Below are 20,954 nucleotides of genomic sequence, written 5' to 3'. Positions count from 1 at the left end.
TCCCAAAATAAAGGCAAAGAGTTTTAATCTGTTTTGACAAGTACTGAAGTCTGTGTAATAGAATCTGGTTTCTGCTTGTAAAATGATGAGCCTTCCAGAGGTCAGGGACAGGGTTGTACTCAATTTAACACTCAAAGCACTTGGCACCGTTATTTGCTTACCAAGTGTGAAAGTAATTTTTTCTCAATTAAATATTTTTTCCTAGCAGGTTTGTTTTTCTCCCCACAACTCATCATAATTGGGATGAATATAATTTCCTTGCTTGCTTTAATTATCTCTGATTATCTCACCGCCAAGATTTTTGCTTTATGAAAGAGCAGCTATTGCAGTCAGCCAAAATCTCCTTCCTTCTGTCAATGGCCAAGTGGATGAGGGCAACACTCACAGAGAAATAAGAATTTCTAGTTGATGATAGACTTATAATTTTCATTCAGCGCATTTCGTAAAGTGTGCTGTAAATTTCAGTGTAGCACATTCCAGCTGACCTTCATCTGACACTTCACTCAGCCCTTTTAGGAATTCACCTTTCACTTATTGTTCATTACTCTGCATTTTTTGTGGTATCAAAAAACAATATTTTAACAACAAATGAATATGTACACTCTCAAATCATTTTGGAAAAAGTTTAAGAAGAATAAAGTCAGCTTACTTATATATTAAACTAAAATGTTGTTTTACTTTTTAAAGAAAGTACTAATCCTACTAGGTAATCTACTTTAATACTGGTAAATTCTATTTTATTTCCATTTCAAGTATCAGAATTAGATTTTCTACAGTGAACTATTCCATGTTTGTTTGCCATTATATATCAAATATAACAATATATAAAAGCAATCACTATTTGTACTAGTATGGTAATGTATTTCAGATGTGGCCACTGAGAATCCAGACATATCTCTAGTGACAAGTGTCCTTAGAAAGGGCATTTGCATCATTTGAGCATCTGTGTTCAAGTTGTATTTTGAAACTCAGCTCTTCATTAAAATCTGCCTTTGTGTAGTATTTGCCACAGTAAACATGGGAAGACAGGTTCACTTTGTCCACAATGAGTAGCAGTGACCTTCACAGTAGAAAGTACTAACTACTGAATGAATGTATGATGAACACGGCTGATGAAACCTGAGACCCAGAGGTCCAGCTACTCTTTATTTATTTTACAATGAGAACATATTTCCAGAAGGACTATTCTTTTGAATTATACATTGATAACGGGTCTTTATTTCCATCTGTTCCTCAAAGATGTGTGTGTGTGTGGTGTGTGTGTGTGTGTGTGTGTGTGTGTGTGTGTGTGTGTAAGAAAGAGGGGTTTAGGAGACAGAGACAGAGAGACAGAAAGAGGAGAGACAGACAGAGGGGAGGGAGGGAGAGAGAGAGAGAGAGAGAGAGAGAGAGAGAGAGAGAGAGAGAGAGAGAGAGAGAGAGAGCATTGAGAACGTCCATTTGGAGCAGCAGCAGATCAGAGATTTTATTCTCAAATGGATTAGAATAGCTGTATTCATTGAAAGGGGACATTCCTTTCCCTTAAGGAGGTATGGAAGGGCATACGGAGAAGCAAATCAGGACCTTTACATAGGATCTCTTGAGTATGCTTGCTGATGTTTTAATGTTCTTAAGCTGAAAACATCATAAAAACACCAATGTGTATTAAAATGGCATGCATATTTAAATTAAGCAATCTATTTTTCTTCTCTCTTGGGGATTAGCAACACTGCGATATTGTTCAACTTTATTATATTAATATGATTTCTCTTAATTGAAGTAGAATCAAAGCCTTCAAATATATGTGGGCTTTTTTTTCTGTTTTGTTTTTGACCTCTGTTTTTGTTAAACTCAAATGTGTCTCCATTCTTGCCTTCTCAGGGTACACAGGCCATCATCTCCACCCGGAAGTCACATTGTTATTCTGATTAAATTTTCCTCATTACTTCTAATAGCGCACCAACTCTTTAATTTAGCTCAACTGTCTTAAGCACATGTTAGCTTTATCTCTATTGCTAATACCTTTGGATTCAAGCACATAGTAGAAATACACATGTTCAGGAATGTACATGCAAGTGGACACACACACACACACACCTTTTTGAACTAAAGAGATGGAAATAAAATTCAATTGCCATATTGCTGCATGTTTCCTAAACTCTGTTGAAAATATATTTGATTTATTTTTTTCAGCATACAGTAGATCTGTCTCTTATTAGTGGATTCCAGATTGTTTGTTTTGGGGCATTTTACCAGCACCCTATGTCACACATCACATCACTATTTAGGCTGTCTCCTTCCTGGTGCTATGTTTTCACGCTTTCATTTGTATATCTTCCTAATTGTATGCAAATTAAAAGCTAGCATATTCTTTTAATCATTCAAACAAAAACAATATATCAAATGTCATCAGCAAGAGTTTGGTTCATTTTAATTTTGATTATGCTAAAACTTTCTAAGCAAGTGATCTTACACTGAGCCACATACCTGGTTTTCCAATTTGCCTTCATGGTCCCTTTGTGAGTTAATGATATATTAATGTTTGCTCTGCTTACTTTTCTTACCATTGCAACAAAAATTTCTGCCATCATTAATAGTGAACTTCAGATTGAATCAATGAGGAGTTGAACTTTTGGAATTTGCTTGTAAAGGAGTTTCAAGTTCGGATTGACTCAAGTTGGAGGACCCACCTTCCATGTGGCACCAATGGTAGGTTCTTGGACCGAATAGAAAGTACAAAGTCAGCCAAAAACCAGCACTCATCCTCTCCACCTCCTGACTGTAGAGACAATGTGACAACTGATTTTTGCTCCTAATATCATGATTTCATAGCATCTCCTTGAGTTGTAAGGTTAAATAAATATTCCCTCCTTCAAGTTGTTTCTTATCAGGGATTTTGCCACAGCAACAAGTAAAGAAATTAGCATAGCATCCAATGGACAACAAATAAAAAGAAGTCTATTTTGACTTCTAGTTTGAGAGGAGACAGTCCTTCCTGATAAGGAAGGCATGGTTGACTAGCATGGATAGGTTTATGACAGTGAGACTTTCAGGAGCTTATTGACATCTTGGGTGGATCAAAAGTCAGAAAAATCAAGCTGGAACAAGATATGGATATCAAGTTTGACCTCAATGACCCACTTCAGCAATGAAGTACAGTACCATGGGATATACAACTTCCACAGTGTGTCCAACTAGGGATCAAAGACAAACATATATGCATGACCATTTACATTCAGACTATCTCAGTAATAGTTCTTATCTCATCCTTTCTAAAAAGTTCCTTAGTAACACATTTTCTGCTGGATAGTTTCTGAAGCAAATCAAACAAACAGTACTATATTCACACATCTTCTCTGAGATTCTGACATATGAGGTTTGCTCTGACAAATGACAAGCTGTCTGAACATTCCTCAAGAAAGCCATCCATCCTGTAAGTTACTCCCTATCAAATCTTGAGTGTCCTGGCTAAATATGCAGTTAGGTGGACATTTTCCTAATAAGAAGACATTTGTCCTTTCTTCCCACAGGATTGGCTGGGTTGAAAGATAGTACACTAGCTTGCATTCTCTTAAATGTTTCCACTGTATTCTTCTACTGATGCTTGGTTCTCAGAGTTTGTAATGGTTCTATGTTTCTGATCTTCAAGAATGACTACATCAAGCTCAGGACAATAAAGACAAACATGGTATGTACTCACTCATAAGTGGATATTAGCTGTAAAATAAAGGGTAGCTATGTTACAATCCACAGACCTAGAGAGACTAAGTAACTGGGAGAGTGCATGGGGGGACACTCAGATTTCCTTGGGAAGGGGAAATCGAAGAGATTTAGTGAGTTGACTGAGGTCAAATGTAGATGGGAACATGAGAGATCAGGTTGAAGGGGGCACAGAGAGGATTAATGCTGAGGGGGACTGCTGGAATGGCATATCAAGGTCTGGCGGAAACCTGGCACAGGGAAATCTCCCAGGAGCCTATGAGGAGGACCCCAATTTAAACTCCTAGTGATAGTGGATAAGTAGCCTGAACTGGAGGTCTCCAGTGGCCACATTGATGCCTGGCCCAGTTGTAATGAGAGAGACATCATCCAGCAACTGATGGCAGCAGATACAAAGACCCACTGCCAAACATTAGGCAGAGTTCCTGAATCTTGAGGAGGTGGAGAAATGAGTGTAGGAGGCAAAGAGGCCAAGGACACTTCGAGAAAGCTCACACAATCATAGGGGTCACAGAGATTGAACTGACAACCAGGAAGCCTGCATGAGACTGACCTAGGCACTCTGCATATATATTACAGTTGTATAGTTTGGTTCTCTTATGGGACTTCTAACAGTGGGAAAGGGGGCTGTCTCTCACTCTTGCTGGCTTTTGGGACCCTACTTCTCATACTTGGTTGCCTTGCCCAGACTTAACACATGGGGAGGCACTTAGTCTTACTGCAACTTGATATGTCATGTTTTATTGATATTCATAAGAGACCTGCCCTTTTTTGGATAGAAACAGAAGAGGAGGAGACTGGGTATTGGGAGTGAGGGAATGGGGAAGAGGGACTGGGAGGAGAGGATGTAGGTATGAGTCATTAATTGGGATATAAAATAAATAGATGAATTAAAAAAATAACTACCTCTAAAGTATCAGCATCCATCACTGGGCTAGGTTTACCCAATAACTCTGACGTTGCAGGAGCAAAATATAATGAACAAAGGGATATGAAGTTGCTACATTTACATTTCTACATTTCTATAATAAACATTTTCTAAGTGTTCTTACATTGGTTTTATATATATATGTATATATATATATATATGACAGCTAAATAATGTAAGACAAGGAAGAATGAAGAAACAAAAAGAAAAGATAGAAACTGAAATTTTAAAAAGCAAGGAGAGGCAGACGAAAGAACCACCGAGACAATGATGGAAAAGTGACAAAACAATAGTACAGTGGAGCCAGAGTGTGGCTGCAGAACACATCTCTTATGATATGGAAAATTAACTTCTGTGGAGTTCAGCAAGATGAGGCGTAAAGGGGAACTGCCTGTGGATAAGGACGTTATTCTGAGGTTATTAATGGGGGGATGACTATACAGAGTTAAAGGTAAGGCTTCCAGCTTCACAGCTCACCTAGTTCCTTGAGCCAGGATTCTGCTCATCAAGCAAGAGAGGCTTCCAAGGCCTCAGCACAGCAAACAACTTGAGAAATGAAACTTGGATAAGGTGCCAACACTTGCAAATTTTCTCAAGGGTTCCTGCTAATTTGCAGCACATAGCAAAACAAGTGTGAAAGTGTGAAATGACACATGCTAGAGGGAAGAGTAGAGCAGAGGGAGGAAGCAAAGAATGGTTCTATTTTAAGAGGGTGCTTAATTTGTTATAGTCAACCGTAGCCCTTTCCTTTCATTACTGCACGCTGAATGACTGTAATTTTCTAAATAAGCTTTTGTCTGAGTTTGCTCATAAACCACTGTGAAAGTAAGCAGATAAGATTCATTCCAAGGAAATCTTAGTTGGCCAAAGAATTTTAAGGGAGCAAAATCTAGTAAAATAGAATGGATTTGAAATAATGTACAGGGAACCTAGTCATAATAAATCATGGCATAATGAAAAGCACAGGGACATGAAGAAGGGGGAGAGAGAGAGAGAAAAGGAAGCAATCTATTGTTTCATTACCTTTACTGCTAGGAAGGCTGTGCTGGGTGAAGTAGGACTAAAGTGACAATATGCCCCTGAAAACACAGTCTGACTCATGATGAGGTCAGTAAGTCACCAAAGTACTATGGTGTATCAGTTATCTCATTTTCATTTCAATTTACATATATATATACATATATACATATATATGATATATATGTATGTATATATATATATATCAATACAATATTTACCTTTCTTTGCTTGCTTGTCTGAGATCACTTTACAGAGCATGCAATTTAAAACAGGAAAAAGAGAAGTACTTTAATCATCCTGTGTCTCATTGGAGATAGCTGGGATGGAGAGAGGTGGGTTTGGAGAAGACTTCAGAGGATGAGTCAAGGGATATCAAGCCAAGTATACTAATCAGCTTTCTCAATGTAATCCCAATAGGAAGATACCTTTCTGGTCCATACTCCATATCCTTTCAACATGACAAAGAAAGGATAGTTCTGAAGTTCATAAAGGATGGAGACTTTAGAAACTAACCCTCAAGGACGATATCTAAATTTCTACCATTTCCTCCAAAACATTCTATAATTTTTAGAAGTGAACTTCATCTGCTTTAATGTTGTATCTAGCCTATTAATGAATGACCTTCAGAACACAGGACAGACTTCCAATAACTGCCTCTGTTTTCATGTCACCTTAGTTCCACTAGGCACTTGTCTAAGATTTATTTTCATACAGGCATATTTTATGTGGGTATCAAATATAAGTCATGTGCTAAAAAACTAAAACATTCTGAGAACAAGTAAACATTTGTCATGAGACCAGGTGCTGATATGATTACTCTCCTACCCACTGTGAGGTCATTTCCTTGTCTAAATTTTCTTTCAAGAGATAGATATCTTTAAATAGTCCTTCATTCACCTTTCAGAAAGACATGTCAATACAATTTTAGCAACTATTTAAGTTTTCCTAGCTTAAAGAAAACAGATCCCTACCTATTCCTTATGACAATGTGTACAAGTGTACAGCTTTAATAATTTATACTCTAAAGTGTAGTCACTGGTGTTGCATATGACTCAGTGTTGTTAAATCTCATATGAATATTAAAAGTTTAACTCTATTTCCTATCTGTGCTTCTGCTTAAATAATTGCAAAATTATTTTAAATTCAATTTTTTAGAATAATTTGAGACTTGGTGTTAGTTCTCCAGAGTTTGGTAGAATTTAGTAGTAGAGTCATCTCTTTCTGTGCATTTCCTCATTGGAAACTTATTACTGATCTAGTTTCTTTATTTTTTGTATGAAAGTTTCTCATTTGCAGCTGCATGGATGAATCTGGAGAGTGTTGTGTTAAGTGAAGTAAACCAGGAACAGAGAGACAAGCACTCATCTGTGGACACTGAAAACACTGATCTCATGAATAGGAGAGTAGAATCCTGTCACCAGTACCTCAAAAGGTGTGAGGAGGGTGATACTGGGAGCTGGGTAGACAAAGGAAGTTGCAGTGGAATATGAAGAATATAATTTATAATATTTCAGAACACAGCATGGTAATTGAATTATATATGTATATAATATAAATATATATCTTTTTATATAAATGGCTAATAGATAGGGTTCTGAATGTACCCAGTGCTGTGAAATGAAAAATATGGTATTGGATATGGTATTTATTCTGATCTGACCATGGCACTTTGTGTCCACATAATGAAATAGCACACAAACTTATGCATGCCACTATAGTATATGTATATATACAAATATGCATAAATATGACTATTTTGTCAATGACAATTATATTTGGAATCTGGGTTCTTATTACAAAGCTGGATTAATAAATGGTTACACATGCACGTGTATTTGTATTTTTTTAAATTATGGCAAAGGGAAACAAAATCCAGATTACGCAGTAACAGTGCTCACATGCTAGGGCAATATTAACACCCTCCTGAACTGGCCACTAGAATCACAGTCTAGGCCAGGATAGACTGCAGACATCATCCAACCCAATTACTTTAACTAGTGATGAAAATCAGGTGCTCTGCTACTATGTAAAATAATAAAGGTGAAGAAGATAAGAAGGAAAGACAGAGAAGAGAAAGGAGGGTTAGATTCAGTACTCTTAAAAAAATGCTTTACTGTAGAACTGGTGAGATTGCTCAATGGGTGGAGGTACTTCCTGCTAATCCAGGTGACCTTCTAAGCCTGATTACCTGAGTTTGTTCCCCCAATACCAGTGTGCTAGAAGGAGAAAACCAACTCTTTTAGTTTCACATGTGTGTGTACACAAAAGAAAAAAAATGATAAAAACTTTAAAATTCGATTTATAGTTTGCCCACAAGTAAATTACTAAGCACTTGGAGTCAGACGACTTTGTTACATTGGGGTATTTGCTGCAAAGATTACAAGATCTTCTCATCCTGAAGTTCTGATAGTCATTAATAGGACAGCAGAGGCATAAAGATAAGAAGAATTTGCTATTTCCTAAACCGGATGAAAGCCTATTTAGATGTTTTACTCACCTGTAAAAAACAGACATACCACTAAACAAAACTGCCAGAGCCAAGAGCCCCATGAGATCCCTGTGATTAAGGAGCTCGTGTGCCTGCTGCTGTGTGACTGCCAGGGGCTCCTTATCACCAAGACGAAGATTAGACAGTACAGCAGGGATCATGTGCTCTCTGTCAGAACAGCCAGCACAACAAGGAGACAGTACAGGGCTGTGTTCCACCTGCTCTCTATTGCAAAGAAACTTGGGAAATTTACTGTGATATTTTGAAATTCTGATTGTTTTTCTCCACATTTCTATAAAAACATGAAAAGTCAATTGTTGGGCAAGAACTTAAACATTTTTCATTCCATACTTCTGCAAATGGAACAAAAGTGCATGGTTTCACAGTAGCTTGTTGATGAGGGAAACCGTCTAGTTCTCTCACAAATTGCTTTCCACCCACTGTCAGTAAGAACAACAATGCACAGGTGCTGAGATTCAAGATGCTGCTGAGAGTTCACAGAAACCAACTTTGTGGCTGCTGTGTAGAACCGGATCGCCAGTACAAGCCAGAAAATCTTCATTTTCCTCTCTCTTAAACATGACAGCACATCATAATAAATCAGAGAGTAGGTCAGTGTTTGGAAAACAAACGTATGGTCATTGTAACAGGAATGTGCAGTCTTATTAAGATAAGTACATTTACACAATGGAGTACTACTCAGCAGAAAAAAAAAAACAATGGAATCTTGAAATTCGCAGGGAAATGGATGGCACTGGAAGAAACCATCCTGAGTGAGGTAACCCAGTCACAAAAAGACAAACATGGTCTGTACTCACTCATATATGGATTTTAGACATGAATCAGGATAGTGTCAGTCTGCACTTCCACTGACAGAGAGTCTGGGAAACAGGAAAGAATCAAAGAGAGATATGCATGGTACCCCAGAGAAGAGGAATGAGGCATGATCTTCTGAACAGATTGGGAACACGGAGAGGGGTTGGGGGGAGTGGGAGCTGGTAAGAAGAGAGGGGGAGAAGTGGAAGAGAGAGTAGGTCATGGGGAACAGGAAGGTTGGGTGGGGGGGTAGAATAGGGGGAAGAGGGAATCATAGGTTAGAAGACAGATCTGGCACCAGTGAGACCTCTAGTGATCTAAAGGGATGACACCAACTGGAAAGCTAAGCAACAGTGGAGAGACCACCTTGAATACCCATTCCTGATAATGAACTTGATGTCTATAACCATCCTGGAGCCTTCATCCAGTGACTGATGGAAGCAGAAGCAAACCCACAGTTAAACACTGAACTGAACCCAAGGAACCCAGTGACAAAGAGAGAGGAGCGATGAGCAAATTGGCAAAGAATGGGCTGGCAAAACCAGCAGAGACAGCTGATCTGAACAGGGAGAGCTCTTAGACCCCAGACCGACAGCTGGGAGGCCAGCATGGGACTGATCCAGACCCTCTGAATGTGAAAGTCAGTGATGAGGCCTGGGCAACCTATTGGGCGCTGGGCAGTGGATCAGTGTTTATTCCTGGCATACAAATAGATTTCGTGTGTCCATAACACAAAGAGGGATGCTCTCTCAGCCTGGTCTCTTAGGGGAGTGCCTGGACCCTGCCCTGAGTGAAATAACAGACTCTAGATATCCCCCATGTGGAAAGAAGTGGTGATAGGGTGGGAGACTGGAGGAGACTGTGGGGGGATGCGGGAAGAGGGGAGGGAGAGGTAACTGGGATTGACATGTGAAACAAGCTATTTAAAATTAAAATAATATTTTTTAAAAAGATAAGTCATTGAAAGACCAGGCAAATCCAGAGCAAGATATTTGGTGCACAACGTACTCCCTCATAGAAGTTAATGTAGAATCTGTGTGGTTCAGAATGGAAAATCTTCTCTTAGAGATTTTTTGAAAAGTATTTTGGATATATGTGTGTGTGTTTCTGCGTGTATAATGAAATTTGCCATCATTACATTTTTTTAAAATTTTATAATTTTAGTTTTTAAAATAGTGTGATACATGAATACTTTATTCACATCATTTCCAATGGAATTTTTTCATTTTTGGTGGCACACGCCTTTAATCCCAGGACTCGGAAGGCAGAGGCAGGAGGATCTCTTTGAGTTCGAGGCCAGGCTGGACCGACAGCCTCCAAAACAATACAGAGAAACCCTGTCTTGTAAAAACCAAAAAAATAAATAAATAAATTTGTCATTTTTTAAAAGTATTTTGAATATATGTGTGTGTGTTTCTTCGTGTATAATGAAATTTGCCATCCTTACATTTTTTTAAATTTTATAATTTTAGTTTTTAAAATAGTGTGATACATGAATATTTATTCACATCATTTCCACCCCACTGTCTCACTGTTCAACTCCTCTTATGTTGTCCTCATGACCTCTTCTTTATTATTCTTACAGACATGTGCACATGCACCCACACATGCACACACACACACACACACACACACACACACATACACACACACCCGAGTCCACTTAGTATTGCTGATATGTGTTAAAAATTGATTTATTAGGGCTGACTAACCTATCAGGATGCTTGTCCTTGATAAAGATAAATTCTGGTTTTCAATAACCATTGGTTGCCTGTACCACTTCATCTAACATTGGCGGATTAAATGCCAGCCAGTAGCATTAACATACATTTATATAAAACTATATTGTTTTTTAATCACCAGAATACTTCCTCTTATAAAACTGAAATTTCTTACTTAATAAATAGCACCATCCCTCCCCACCCACAGCTCTTAGTAGCTACCACTCATTCTTGTCTGTATGATTTGTGTACATTGTGTGCTTCATATCAGTGAAATTATAGACTGCCTGCTCTTGTGTGAATGGCTCATTTCATTTAGTACAATGTCTTGAAGGCTTATCTCTATGGAAGTTCATGTCAGAATTCCTTTCTTCTTAAGGCTGAGCAATAATAGCCTGTCACGTATGCTTGCCCATTGATCTATTAATGGGAAATGAGGTTGCCTTCATATTTCTTTCAGTGTAAATAATGCTATTATGAACATGAGGGATAACTTTCCATTCAGTCCTCACATTCAGTACCTTTGCGTATGTGCCTACAAGATGGTTCATTTGGTAAATCTAAACTTTCTTCTAAACACTGCTATTCTATTTCAACAGCAGGTTTACTTTACATCTTACTAACAGTGTGAAAGTCTTCTGGTTTCTCTGCATCTCTGACAATACTTGTTATTTTCTCAACAGTATTCCCGTCTTTGGTATATCCAGCGACAGAAGGAATAAGAGTAATTGCTATATCCATGTATGAAGGAAACTCTTGTCTCTTTGGTATAATCACATGAATTATAGTTTTTTTCTCTATCACAATCAGGCAGACCAATAGTAATTAATAATAGTACTAAGGTTTTAATTCATAGACTATACCACCCCTTAAATGCTTGAATAAACCCTTTTCCCTTTAAAGCAGAGCTTTAATTTTGTTAAACAATTATGGAAGGGTTAAAAAATATGTTGTTCCTAATGTTTATTTAGGAAAATGCTCCCTTAACATTTGCATATATATTAGCAGTAGTTATACCAAATCACTAAACAATCTGGTTTCTTCATCTGCATGAGCAAAGCTAAAAGTGCATTCTAAAAATCTAACTGCTTTCTGTTAAACAAATATTTTTCTTCACTTTTCACTTTTTTAAAGATGCTGGGTTACTAAGCTTGGACATTAGTTATCGTTATAATCAACAACATTCCTAAAAAGAACAAAATCTTTATAGTTTCTTCCCTTTGTGATTCTTTGCAATTTAAAACACACTTATAGGAAAGTATCTATCTACACACACACACAACACACACACACAGTTAACTGGTTTCTCACAGTATCCTGAATGTCTGCCATCATTGTTCCATTATCATATAAGATAGATTTTAAATTAAATTTGCTTTAGGAGCTGCTACCTTTTATGAAACATTAATTATTTTTAGAGAAAGATAGGGAAATTAAAGATTACAAAGTATTCCTGATGAATTACAATGAGGAGGATTCTATTCCAGAGCACCCTGCATCAAAAGCACACAAAAGAGAACCTCAAAATGTCTACCAGGAACATAGATGACATGTTATCCCTGCCCTGAAAGTATCTTAGAAGAAAATCAGACCTTGTCTGGAAAGCAATGAAAAGTGGAGAGAGAGAACTGGACAACACAAGAATCTGCTTGTAATAAACTATATTTAATCTGTATCTGTTAAAGAAAAGGTGTACAATGTATCATAAAATTCTTTGTGCTTAGTGCTTTTATGAAGTATTTTGTGAGATCTCATGCTAGGAACTTAACAGCACATGTAGAAGTTCTAGAACAAAAAGAAGTAAATAAACCCAAAAGGAGTAGATTGTAGGAAATAATCAAACTCAGAACTGAAATCAATAAAATAGAAACAAGAAGAACAACACAAAGAATCAATGAAACAAAGAAGTTGGTTCTTGGAGAAAATCAACAAAATAGATAAACCCATATCCAAACTAATTAAAAGACAAAGAGAGACTATCCAATTTAACAAAATCAGAAACAAAAGGGGTACATAACAACAGACTCCTAGGAAATTCATAGAATCATTAGGTTATACTTCAAAAGCCTGTACTGGAGCCAGGAAGGGGGATGCACTCCTTTAATTCCAGCACTTGGGAGGCAGGAGCAGACAGATTTATGTCTGAAGTCATCCTGGTCGACAGAGGGAGTGCCAGGACAGACTCCAAAGCCACACAGAAAAACCCTATCTCTAAACAAAACAAAAACAAAAAACAAAAATAAAAAACAAAAAATTACAATCCACTAAAATTGGAAACTCTAAAAGAAATGGACAACTTTCTTAATAGATATCACTTACCAAAGTTAAATCAAGATTAGATAAAGAATTTAAATAGACTATAACTCCTAAGGAAACAGAAACAGACACTGAAAGTTTCTTAACCAAAAAAGTCCAGACCCAGATGATTTTAGTACAGAATTCTACAAGAATTCAAAGAAGAGCAAATACCAATATCTTCAAATCATTCCACAAACAGAAGTAGAAGGAACAATTGCCATATTCATTCTATGAAGCAAGGGTCTTCCTGATGCCCAAATCAAACAAAGACTCAACAAAGAAAGAGAATTACAGACCAATTTCACTTACAAACATTGATGCAAAAATACTCAGTAAGATATTGGCAAACCGAGTCCAAGAACACATCAAAAAGGGCATCCACCATGATGAAATGGACTTCATCCCAAGACACAGGGATGGTTTTATTTATGCAAATCTATCAATGTAATTTATCAATAAACAAAAGAAATCCATGATTATCTCATTAAATGATGAAAAAGGCTTTGATAAAAATCCAACATGCCTTCATGATAAAAGTCTTGGAGACATCAGTAATGCAACATACATACATATATAAACATAATAAAGCAATATACACTAAGCTGATTGTCAATATCAAATTAAATGGAGAGAAACTCAAAGCATTCCACTAAAATGAGAAACAAGAAAAGGCTGTCCACTCTCTCCATTACCTATTCAATATAGTAAGTACTTGAAGTTCTAGCTAGAGCAATAAGACTAAACCAAGGGGGGGTGAAATCTGATAGGAAGTAATCAAAGAATCATTATTCACTGATGATATGATAGTATATATAAAACTGACCCCCAAAATTCTAGCAGGGAACTCCCACAGCTGGTAAATGCCTCTGTGCTTTTTTTAAATTTTTTTATTTATTTATTTTTATTATTTTTTTTAAGTTTAAATTTAGATTAGAAACAAGGTTGCTTTACAAGTCAGTTCCAGGTTCCTCTCCCTTTCCCTCCCCTACTCCCGTACCCTCCCCCCCAACACCCCCAACACCCCTAACACCCCCTCATTTCCCCCAGGGAGGGTGAGGCCCTCCATGGGTGTGTCCACAGTCTGTGATTTCATCCAGGGCAGTGCCCAAACCTTCCCCCAAGAGTTCAGGGTGAGAGTTCATCTCACATTGTTGGATGGGAGTCCAAAGTCCATGTGTATACTCGGGATGAATACTAATCTACTGTCCAAGGTTCAATAGATTATCTAGGCCTCCTCACTGACACCCCCATTCAGGGGGTCTTGATCAGTCCCATGCTTTCCAAGGGGAAAGTCATCCCTACTATTGCTTTCTGTGTCTGCAGCATTTAATTTATTAAATTTTCTCTTGTTAGTATAAAATAAAGCACTTCTAGGATTTAATTAATATAATACATTCATTGTTTCTATTGAATTATATCTATGCTAATATATACAAAACCTAAATTTAATTGACAATGCAATCTAACTAGTCACTATATGAAAAGGTATAGAAAGAATTAAAATCAACAGTAGCATTTCTCTTGCCAATTTACTAGCTAAATGCTATTTAGAAAATCCTTATTTACTTAAACTCAAATAAAGTATGCACATGTAGTGCCTACATCAAGGTAGTGTCTTCTTCCAGATCTAGGTTACTAGTGATTTAAGATTGATCACTTGGATTCATGGCACTAATTTTCAGGCATGATTTTCCTCATCTCCACATAATATGACATGCTGTTTTATAAAGCTAGCAATTCATTTGGTAAAACAACTTCTATATAATCTATAGTAGAATTAAAGTTGTGGCATAATATCATTAGTTATCTCCGTCAAAAGGAAGAATCTATTTCTAGCCATTGAAATTGGGTAGACCCAGACTTTGTTTACTCTCCAAGGAAGGTCTTACCTCCTCTGAGGAGTGAATGGGGGTGGGAAGGGTAGGAGTCAGTGAGGTGATAGAAGGGGAGCGAGGGGGAACTGGGATTGTTCTGTAAAATGAAAAATAAATTTTTTGAATAAAAAAATTGGGCAGACTTTGTAATTTCAGTTGTCTAAACTTGAAGGAAGTAACATCTACATCTAGGTATCAGGATATCCATTAGCCTCTACACTTGGACTGTTCCCACCACGGGAGTAGTACCAAACTAGGTTGTTTGGAAATAGATCATATATGGGAGAACCAAAGTGTCTTAAGCCAACAGTCACTCAACTGCAGATTATGTTAATGTGACTATATGGTGCCTATCAGTCCCCAAGATGATACATTTATCCCTACATATATGATGAAGCTGACCAACCCAAGCAGAGTTTATCAATGATCAAAAAATGAACCCATAGAATAGCCACTACCAAATGTTAGTAGTTGATTTTAAGTTACCATATTTGGGGCAGTATTTTATGAGGCAACAGGTTGATAAGAGACATGAAGCTTATGCCATCTGAATACCTCCCTTTAAAGAATCGTGATCTAGAATTTCATTAAGTTTCATAGGCTTGACTTTCCTTGACAATTCTTTATAAAATCAGGCCTTCTACTCACCATATTTTTATCAGTGAGTTTCACATAAGCATGGTGATTCTATGGGTGACATTATAATGCAGTATTTAAGTTGCCATGTGCTAGCACTAAACAGACCTTGTCTGGACTCTTATTATCATAAGTTGAATCTGTGGTCTTGGGTAAGGAAATTAATTTACCTATTCTTTAATAATTTTAGAATAATGATATCACATTAAAATATTCATATCTGCTTTATAAAATTATCACTAGGATAAACTGTGTGACAATTGATTTATCATGTATAGCAGATCATTGTATTTTCTTATTTCAAGCATGTCATCATATTAATGTAATCTTAGAGAAATATTATAGTCTTCAACTCTCATAATTCCCAGTTTCTTTTTAAAATTCTTCGTCTTAAAAACAAAAAGAAGAGGGCCTCACCCTCCCTGGGGGAATGAGGGGATAACGGGGGGGGGTTGGGGGAGGGCACGGGAAGAGGGGAGGGAATGGGAGAGGGACCTGAAACTGACTTGTGAAGCAACTTGTTTCTTATCTAAATTTAAACTGGAAAATAAAATATAAAAAAAAACAAAAAGAAAATATTGACTAGGGTGATGGGTCAATGGACAAAGCTCTTGCTGAAAAACTATGAGGAGCTGAGTTATACACCAAGAACCCACTAAGTCCAGAAATTGTAGCTTGTGATTGCAATCTCAAAGCTCTACTGAGAAATGAGGCAGAGATTAAGAATCCCAGAAAGCATTTAGGACATCTGGCCTGGTATATTAAGTGGATAACAATGGAAACTGCCTCAAATGAGGGAGAAGGCAAAGACTATCATGCTCATTTTGGTACATGTCTACCTGCACTCAGACATACTAATGTATTTATGAATACACATATATTGAAAAGGAAAAAGAAAGCATCTAATTTGAAAGAAAAAACTAGAATGGAACATTTTGAGCATACATCTAAGTCTTTAATACATTCATCTGTTAGATCATTTGATGTACACATTAACTCTAAAAGGGAGATGCTATTATACATTTTATCAAAAGGAGAGGCAAAAAAGAGACATCTTAAGGAATAAGTTCCTTTCCTTGCCCTGAGACTGCTTAGGGTGTGCTGGAGGCAGGCTCTGCTGAGTTCCATGCATTGAGGATTGTGTCATAGGGCTTTTCTTCATGTCTCCTCATCATGAAGCTGCACTGATGATGATAATATCTGATACTGCAGCAATCTGGGACAATTAGGGGAAGTCATTTGTCTATTAAAACTCAAAAGGAAAGCTATGCTTAAAAATCTTAGATCTCCTCCCCCCAAGGAGGGTCTCACCCTCCCTGGGGAAGGATGTGAGGATTGGTTGGGGGGTTGGGGAGTAGGTGGAGGGACAAGGGAGGAGGGGTGGGAGAGGGAACTGGGACTGACATGTGAAACATTCACATTTCTAATTTAAATAAAAACATATATTGAGAAAAAATCTTAGATTTTTTCTACTCAAATATCTTTTCTAAAAAATAATATCTTAATATTCAGTGCTACAGTTGCTTATGACCTGTGCGCATCAAATGCATAAGTATATCTTCTCAACACAGGCATCTAGAGGAGTCAAGATGTAAACTTCTTCAAAGAGCAATTTCTTTTGACCTGACTGACTTTGTTTTGCTTTTGTTAAATGTAGACCAATCGCTTTTTCCCCCTTCGGAATTATCTGTTCAGCTCCATTGTTTCTGAGATCCACTTTTCCTATGTTTCGTTTGAAGATTAAATCCATCTGTAACTATAATTTGCTTTGCTTCAGAGAAGATAGAGTCATTTGTTTTGAAGTTGAACACGCTTAAGATACTTTGATTCTTATCACTAAAATCAAGCACTTAAAATGAAATTCTTTTTTGGCCGATAAAGAGATCAAATGGTAGATTAGTGAATGATTTACATTTGATACAGTATGGCAATCATTCACCCTAACAATAAACAGCTGTAAAAAATGCTACATAAAATATTTCACCTCAAAATAAAACATCTTCCTTATATGATGTCCTGGGATTGGGTTGTATAAACTGACATAAACCCTCTTTCTCCCCAAGTTGCTTTTGGTCATGGTGTTTTCCCACAGCAATAGAAGACACCAGGCAGCTGTCTATGCTTTTACGCTTGGGGAACTTTTGTCTTTGTTTATTTTCTTGTTGGTTTTAACAAAGAAGGAGAACATAGATTACTGTGTTCTTAAAATCCTTGAATACTCAAGATTAAACGCTGCTTTCTCCTTTTTTCCTCTGAGATTGAAACACAACAGTCATAATTTTCTTGGAAAGTTCATATCTTACTACAATATTCTTCCAAAAGTTCTCTCTCAGCATCTGTCTGCCTGATTCTTGTTAGGCAATGGGCTGACCTAATCCATTGATCCCACCAGTATTTACAGTCAACTTATTATAAGTCAGAAACAATTCCATGGGACAATGCAAATATATGCAAACCAGAAAAGCCATTACAACTCCTGAAAAAGAATAAGCAGCATGTATATGATGACTCTGTTACCACATATATTGCTGCAAAGAGCCAATTTCTATGAAATCACAAAGGGAGAGCTATAAAAGGGAGTTGGGAAATTTTTTAAAAAAGCCTTTTGGGTAGACAGAATATTTAGCATGAGTCTAAGAGCCTCAAGGAGCAGGGCAAAATGCAGAAATCATGGTAGTGAGGTGAAGCCTCCTGGGAAATTCAACGTGGCCTAAGTATGGAATGAATGGGTGCTTTAACATAGGGTCTGCCATATCCTATGAATAGCTAACAGAGCAATGAAAAGTAGCACGTTTGTTCAATCCTGTAATCGGGGACAAAGCACAGGCATGTAGAATGTGTTGCTTGCTCTCAGGTGGCCCAGTGACTTATTAAAGTGTGTTTTCTGCCGGGAGGGTGTGGTCTAAAATTGGGCTGGTCTATGAGCACTATTTTTAGCTAATGCATTTCAGAGATGAAGACAGCACTCAGTACATAAGAGTCAATGCAGAGGGTCTTCTATCCAGCTCCTTATTTCTCAGCTCAGGAGAAATGTCTTTTTTTTTTCACATGTATTGTTTTATTGCTTAAAAGCAGTATGAGTACCTCCTGAACATCAGATATCATATTAAATATTACATGGAGTAAAAGAACATTAAAACATCCATAATTTAAAGGAAGTGAAGCCCATTACAGTCTGAGGGACTGTCACATTAGTGAATCCTAAGGGACTTCCAGCAGGGGACCCAGTCCATTGATTCACAGATTGGTAAGAATATCAACTCTTCCTCATCCAAAAAAAACACCTATTACATATTGAACAACAGCATATATTTAGTATTTGATGTATATGTTCTTCCCTAACCCTCTCCATTATTCTATGGGGTAATAATCTGCATTAATTTAGAAGGACCTCAAGCTGTTTAAAAAAGCCAAGTCATCCATTAAGATTCAGGCAATTAACAAGTTACAGAGATTACATTTGTTCAGGCTTCTCTCATTCTAAGGACAGTAGCCTAAGTTAATTTCAATTCATGCTAAGACAAATATCATAGCAGTACATTTTGGACTTTATCATTTACTTTCCTAGGTAGTACCACACCTGGATTTTCCTGGTAGCATCTCTGTGTATAATATAGTCAGTTACATTCAAGACAGGAACAGCGTGAAACATCTCCAATCATTTCCTTGGAGTTTTCTAACATGACAAAATGTTCTCTAATCATAAAAATGTAACGGGTTGGAGCCAGTTAGAGCCATGCATCACTTCCTAATTTAAAACGATGCCCCTCTTAATAACGTAATTTCACAGAACAATAAACAAAACAGCCGTCTATTTATTTTTATATTCCATCTCAGGATCAGGAACAAGGGCTTGTGATATTTGAGAGGATTCTTTGAGCAATCTGAAGGGAAAGTGTTTAAGGAAATCACCATGTGAATAATAAGCATGGAGCAACCGCGATTCAGCCTTTCTCCCTCTCTCTACATGACGGAGCAGAACCTGCGCAGGGGAAGGACTGGGAGTTTGCTTTGGGTGTGCTTCCATTTTCCAGACCTAGGCCATTTTCATATCTAATCGGTTCTATGGTCCATGAAAATGATTACTGGCTGAGAAAATCATCTGGTCAAACAACAGGACCCTATCAGTGACTTGGCAGTGTAGTGCCTTTCCCTTATTAACCTCAATTGTCTAAAAGATGGGTGGTTTCTTCAGCTCTTTTCAGAGTGGTGATGCTCCTCTGAGGACTGTTTCTGCTTTTTCATCAGGACCTTGGAGGGATCATGTGTAGTCACTGGCGGTTTGAGAGTGGAGTCAGACAGGCCTGAGACAAAAGCACTTCAGCCCTTTAGGAATGACTCTTGACAGCTTAGCTGGATTTCTCAAGACTACATTTCTCAAGTTGAGTAATGAAATTAACGACTTTTACTTATAGATGGCGCATACATAATTACTAAATAGTAGCATATTAGTGTATCTTAAGCATCTTCAGAGCCCCTAATCAAATCGACGTGTACCAGTACAAACAGGTAGTTCTAGGGAACAGTTCTTTGCCATGCTTTAACTATCTGCCCACATCATTAAATAACTTGGACTGGAAATAAAGCATACTGTTTACTTAAGAATTTTTTGACAATCATATCATAGATGTGGGAAAGATAAAGTGTAATTTTAATAAATTAGCCTAACAACTTAGTAGATTTTTAATGTTGGCTTAGAACTTTTAAAGAAAAATGATATGCCCTGTGGGGCAAACTCACTCTGCAGAGGCACTGCACACTCTCAGGAATTGAGGTATACCCCAGACTTTTCAAACCTGGACCCTAACTGCGGCAAATACAGTGGCAGTGTAATAGCAGTGTCCTCCCTCCTTCCCTTTTGGTATAAGGACAGTGTTTTAGCCATAAAAATATTCTCTTGTAATTTGAATAAGATGGAAAATTTGCCATTGTCTTCGATGGATGTGTTCCATCTCCTCTTACCTATTTTGTGGAGTACTGCACAACTGATGTCATCACACAAAGTGTGTGTGTGTGTGTGTGTGTGTGTGTGTGTGTGTGTGTATGTGTTTAGGGGGTCTACCAATGGATCACAATGATTTAGACACACTGGACAAAAGGACCCAGAGTAAGTAAATCCTAAGGCAAGATGGTGGGGAAAGGTTGATTCCCTAAGACAGAAACAAATGCAAGGACAGGGAGGGAGAAAGAAATAGGAATGAGGGAAGAAAAGTAGAGAGGAGAGGAGGGGAAGAGATGGGTGGAAGGGAGAAAGAAGGAGGAAGGGAGAGGGAGGGAGGGAGCAACAAAGAAGGGAGGGACAGACAATATAGTAAAGAATTCTTACAGGTTTGAAAAGAATGCCCCAGTGAAGCCAGTCCTTTCGAGGATTTATGTAGACGATATCTAGTTGATTTCAATTTACTGTCTCAGGCCCCATAGCATGAAATTCTTTCTTCCTGGTATGGAATAAAGGATGTGTAAATTAATTCAAT

The 20,954-nt window shown here is 37.5% G+C and overlaps 1 protein-coding gene across 4 annotated transcripts in view; it reads right to left on the bottom strand.

The window, feature by feature from the left end:
- Lingo2 (leucine rich repeat and Ig domain containing 2) overlaps positions 1 to 20,954 on the bottom strand; it is a 1,146,222-nt gene that overhangs the window by 449,690 nt on the left and 675,578 nt on the right. Inside the window, exon 5 of one of the 4 annotated variants that reach the window (XM_040740277.1) lies at positions 20,807 to 20,918. The exons of the other annotated variants lie outside the window; for them this stretch is intronic. The gene's annotated coding sequence lies outside the window, so the exon portion shown is untranslated. The remainder of the gene's footprint in view (positions 1 to 20,806; positions 20,919 to 20,954) is intronic. 4 annotated transcript variants of the gene reach the window in all.

Source organism: Mesocricetus auratus, unplaced genomic scaffold, assembly GCF_017639785.1.
Source record: "Mesocricetus auratus isolate SY011 unplaced genomic scaffold, BCM_Maur_2.0 Super-Scaffold_6730, whole genome shotgun sequence".
NCBI classification, from domain to species: Eukaryota; Metazoa; Chordata; class Mammalia; order Rodentia; family Cricetidae; genus Mesocricetus; species Mesocricetus auratus.
The sequence above is the reverse complement of the archived record's forward strand: the minus strand, read 5'-3'. Positions and strand labels throughout refer to the sequence as shown.